Consider the following 6,000-nt stretch of genomic DNA (forward strand, 5'->3'; position numbering starts at 1 on the left):
CTGTTCTGTTTTAGACAGATTCTGTTTTTGATGCATAGTTTGCTTGTTTTGATGAAACTATCAATTTATATCAGTGGATTAAGCCATGAAAAAGTTATACTACAGTAGACACAATGCAAAAACAAAATATGAATTGGTTTGCAACAGTACTTAGAGTAGTGATTTGCTTTATTATACTAACGGTTCTTATCGAGTTTTCTGTTGAAGTTTTGTGTGGATGAAGTGTTCGATGATCGAGAAGGTCTCGATGTGAGAAGAAGGAAGAGAGGCAAGAGCTCAAGCTTTGGGATGCCCAAGGAACCCCAAGTAAATATTCAAGGAGACTCAAGCGTCTAAGCTTGGGGATGCCCCGGAAGGCATCCCCTCTTTCTTCAACAAGTATCGGTATATTTTCGGATTCGTTTCGTTCATGCGATATGTGCAATCTTGGAGCGTCTTTTGCATTTAGTTTTCATTTTTGTTTTGTGCACCATGCTGGTATGAGATGGTCCTTGGTTGATTTATAGAATGCTCTTTGCACTTCACTTATATCTTTTGAGTATGGCTTTATAGAATGCTTCATGTGCTTCACTTATATCATTTGAAGTTTGGATTGCCTGTTTCTCTTCACTTAGACAACCGCCATTTGTAGAATGCTCTTTTGCTTCACTTATATTTGTTAGAGCGTGGGCATATCTTTTGTAGAAAGAATTAAACTCTCTTGCTTCACTTATATCTATTTAGAGAGATGACAGGAACTGGTCATTCACATGGTTAGTCATAAAACCCTACATAAAACTTGTAGATCACTGAATATGATGTGTTTGATTCCTTGCAATAGTTTTGCGATATAAAGATGGTGATATTAGAGTCATGCTAGTGGGTAGTTGTGGATTGTAGAAATACTTGTGTTGAGGATTGTGATTCCCGTAGCATGCACGTATGGTGAGCCGTTCTGTGATGAAGTCGGAGCATGATTTATTTACTGATTGTCTTCCTTATGAGTGGCGGTCGGGGACGAGCGATGGTCTTTTCCTACCAATCTATCCCCCTAGGAGCATGCGCGTAGTACTTTGTTTCGATGACTAATAGATTTTTGCAATAAGTATGTGAGTTCTTTATGACTAATGTTGAGTCCATGGATTATACGCACTCTCACCCTTCCATCATTGCTAGCCTCTTCGGTACCATGCATTGCCCTTTCTCACCTCGAGAGTTGGTGCAAACTTCGCCGGTGCATCCAAACCTCGTGATATGATACGCTCTGTCACACATAAGCCTCATTATATCTTCCTCAAAACAGCCACCATACCTACCTATCATGGCATTTCCATAGCCATTCCGAGATATATTGCCATGCAACTTCCATCATCATCATATACATGACTTGAGCATTCATTGTCATATTGCTTTGCATGATCGTAAGATAGCTAGCATGATGTTTTCATGGCTTGTCCGTTTTTTATGTCATTGCTACGCTAGATCATTGCACATCCCGGTACACCGCCGGAGGCATTCATATAGAGTCATATCTTTGTTCTAGATATCGAGTTGTAATATTGAGTTGTAAGTAAATAAAAGTGTGATGATCATCATTATTAGAGCATTGCCCCAGTGAGGAAAGGATGATGGAGACTATGATTCCCCCACAAGTCGGGATGAGACTCTGGACTTTACAAAAAAATAAAAGAGGCCAAAGAAGCCCAAATAAAAAAAGAGGCCAAAGAAGCCCACCAAAAAAATAAAAAAAGAGAAAAGAAAGAAAAAAAATGAGAGAAAAAGAGAGAAGGGGCAATGTTACTATCCTTTTACCACACTTGTGCTTCAAAGTAGCACCATGTTCTTTAGAGAGTCTCTTGAGTTATCACTTTCATATACTAGTGGGAATTTTCATTATAGAACTTGGATTGTATATTCCAACGATGGGCTTCCTCAAATGCCCTAGGTCTTCATGAGCAAGCAAGTTGGATGCACACCCACTTAGTTTCAGTTTGAGCTTTCATACACTTATAGCTCTAGTGCATCCGTTGCATGGCAATCCCTACTCCTCACATTGACATCAATTGATGGGCATCTCCATAGCCCGTTGATTAGACGCGTCGATGTGAGACTTTCTCCTTTTTTGTCTTCTCCACATAACCCCCATCATCATATTCTATTCCACCTATAGTGCTATGTCCATGGCTCACGCTCATGTATTGCGTGAAAGTTGAAAAGGTTTGAGAAACGTCAAAAGTATGAAACAATTGCTTGGCTTGTCATCGGGGTTGTGCATGATGTGAATATTTTGTGTGGTGAAGATGGAGCATAGCCAGACTATATGATTTTGTAGGGATGAGCTTTCTTTGGCTATGTTATTTCAATAAGACATAATTGCTTGGTTGGTATGCTTGAAGTATTATTGTTTTTATGTCAAATGATAGACTATTGCTTTGAATCATTCGTGTCTTAATATTCATGCCATGATTAGATACATGATCAAGATTATGCTAGGTAGCATTCCACATCAATTTTTTTATCATTTACCTACTCGAGGACGAGCAGGAATTAAGCTTGGGGATGCTGATACGTCTCCGTCGTATCTATAATTTTTGATTGTTCCATGCCAATATTATTCAACTTTCATATACTTTTTGGCAACTTTTTATACTATTTTTGGGACTAACGTATTGATCCAGTGCCCAGTGCCAGTTCCTGTTTGTTGCATGTTTTATGTTTCACAGAATATCCATATCAAACGGAATCCAAACGGGATAAAAACGCACGGAGCTTATTTTTGGAATATTTGGAAAATTCCGGAAGAAAAATCAACGCGAGACGGTGCCCGAGGTGGCCACGAGGCAGGCGGGCGCGCCCCTGACCCTCGTGGGCCACCCGTAAGGCGGTTGATGCCCTTCTTCGGCCGCAAGAAAGCTATTTTTTGGTAAAAAAATCACGGCGAAGGTTTCAGGCCAATCGGAGTTATGGATCTCCATATATATACGAAACGGTGAAAGGGCAGCAGAAGAGAACGCAGAAACAGAGAGAGACAGAGAGACAGATCCAATATCGGAGGGGCTCTCGCCCCTCCCACGCCATGGAGGCCAAGGACCAGAGGGGAAACCCTTCTCCCATCTAGGGAGGAGGTCAAGGAAGAAGAAGAAGACGAAGGGGCCCCCTCTCCCCTTCTCTTCCGGTGGCGCCGGAACGCGGCCGTGGCCATCATCATCACCGCAATCTTCACCAACAACTTCACCGCCATCATCAACAACTATCCCCCCTCTATGCAACGGTGTAACCTCTCTCTTACCCGCTGTAAGCTCTACTTAAACATGGTGCTCAACGCTATATATTATTTCCCAATGATGTATGGCTATCCTATGATGTTTGAGTAGATCTGTTTTGTCCTATGGGCTATTTGATGATCAAGATTGGTTTGAGTTGCATGTTTTATTATTGGTGCTGTCCTATGGTGCTCTCCGTGTCACGCAAGCGTGAGGGATCCCCGCTGTTTGGTTTGCAATATGTTCATGATTTGCTTATGGTGGGTGGCCTGAGTGACAGAAGCACAGACCCGAGTAAGTAGGTTGTTTGCGTATGGGATAAAGGGGACTTGATGCTTTAATGCTATGGTTGGGTTTTACCTTAATGATCTTTAGTAGTTGTGGATGCTTGCTAGAGTTCCAATCATAAGTGCATATGATCCAAGTAGAGAAAGTATGTTAGCTTATGCCTCTCCCTCAAATAAAATTGCAATAATGATTACCGGTCTAGTTATCGATTGCCTAGGGACAAATAACTTTCTCGTGACAAAAAGCTCTTTACTAAAACTAATTTAGTTGTGTCTTTATCTAAGCAGCCCCTAGCTTTTATTTACGCCCTCTTTATTTTCTTGCAAACCTATCCAAAAACACCTACAAAGTACTTCTAGTTTCATACTTGTTCTAGGTAAAGCGAACGTTAAGCGTGCGTAGAGTTGTATCGGTGGTCGATAGAACTTGAGGGAATATTTGTTCTACCTTTAGCTCCTCGTTGGGTTCGACACTCTTACTTATCGAAAGAGGCTACAATTGATCCCCTATACTTGTGGGTTATCAAGGCACCGGATAATCTGCTGGAAGCACTACGGGGCGCTTCCATTGTGGAGGAACACCGTATCCTTATGGGTACGGTGATTGAGAGGGTTCAGTCCGTCAAGAGCAGACTGACCGAAGCCTGTGGCAGCCTGCTGACAGGCTTTGAGGTAAGCGACGCAAAAGAAAAAGCCCTAGTATAGACAGTAGCCCCTGAGACACTGTCCGGTGTTCAGAAAGAAAAGCCGGACAGAGGATCAATTTATTTTCGCAGGAAACTAACTAAAAGATGTCTTATATGAATAAGCAGGCGTCGTTGCTGGCCGCAACCTCTCATGCTGCGGAGGTCTCCGGACTAAAGCAGAGTCTGGAGCTGGCTGAAGAAGAGCTCGGCCTTGTAAAAAGGCAGCTGGAGGACAAGCAAGGTATGTTGCGACTTGTTGTATATTTAGGAAGAATGAATGATGTGTATTGACCGTAGTGCCATAATATTTGTAGGAGCGGCAACCGAGGTCGACGTCCGTAAAAAGGCCCTGGCCGAGGCCGAGGAGAGAGCTGCCAAGGAACAAGCCACTCGTAAGAAGCACGAGGCCAGGCTTGATGAGGTCTAGCAAGAGCTCCAGGATGCCGTGAAGAAATGCGAGACCTTGGAGCGCGATGTTTCGGCTCAAGAGACCGAACTCGCCAAGGCTCGCCAAAACGCGGAAGCGGCCCGGGTTGAAGCCCAGGGCGCCCTCCAGGAGATCCAGGAGGCCAAGAAGATCGCGGCGGGTAAGGCATTTAGTATGCAAAGCAAGTATGTGGAGAAGAAGTATCTCTTACTAACCCGGATTTGGTGTTCTCCAGGGGCGTTTGCGGATCTGCCGCGCAGTGTTTCTGACGTTGCGGAATTCTTCCGAGCCGAAGAAGGGAGCTCAATGGAGAAGCTGTTCTGGTCGCAATACCTTGCGCCAGAACATCCGGTGCCCTTTAGCGATCAGCTAAAACAGCTGGTCGAGCCGCATAGGGTGGCCGAACTGGCCATGAAGGATTTAATAATCCGGTTGTGGCCTGCCGAAGCTATACCCAGTAGCTACTTCGGGCTCGTGAAGCGGCTGGTGAATGCCTGCCCTCAGCTAGACGTCGTCAAGCGGTCGGTCTGCATCGAGGGCGTGCGCATGGCCTTCGCCCGCGTCAAGGTGTGGTGGGCGATGATGGACGTCGTCAAGCTTGTGACCGAGGGACCGCCTAAGGGCAAGGAGCACCGCATGCCCGAGCGGTATTTTGAAGACGTCCTGGAGGGGTCTCGTATTGTGGCGACGCAATGTGCGCAAGACATTATTTTCGAATGAATACATTCATGTTGTCTCTGCCTTGTATGATGAAACAAAGTCGTCATGTAATATGATATTTGTTTAAAAAAATTCAGCTCCTGTGCGGCCGTGTTGTGTGAAATCTGAGAGTTGGCCAGTCGTCGACTTCTGCCCCCGCGTAGGTAGTACGGGGGTGTTCGGGATGTAATCTAAACACTCTTGATCCAATTGTTTGGTCCTTGAAGGAGGTGTTTAGCGCAACGAACCAGGCAATCGGACTATGCGGCTTTAGCACCCTCACTTAGCCATAGGAGTTTGACAATAAAAATATAGGCGCATCCCCTAGTATCCGAACTAGGATGCTGTGAACACCTGATCGAGTAAGTACCGATCCCTCCCGTAATGCGGAAAAAATCTCTAAAGATTTGAGACCTCCGAAGAGCTGACCGGCTCTCGCCGCATCATGACAGTCAGCTTTCGGCTTTCTCTACTGAGGTGCTCATTCGGGTAAACCAGGGCACAATCGCAGTAGTTCTCCCTTTACTACCCTAGCCGATATAACGGAACGTAAGGTAGCAAGCACAGGAGCCGGGCAACCCAACTATTGACCAAAGACATGATTCGGAGCCAATGCATATAGTGCTAAATTCGGGGTGCCGAACTATATTGTAAAAAGT

This window comes from Aegilops tauschii, chromosome 2, assembly GCF_002575655.3.
Source record: "Aegilops tauschii subsp. strangulata cultivar AL8/78 chromosome 2, Aet v6.0, whole genome shotgun sequence".
In the NCBI taxonomy this organism is placed as follows: Eukaryota; Viridiplantae; Streptophyta; class Magnoliopsida; order Poales; family Poaceae; genus Aegilops; species Aegilops tauschii.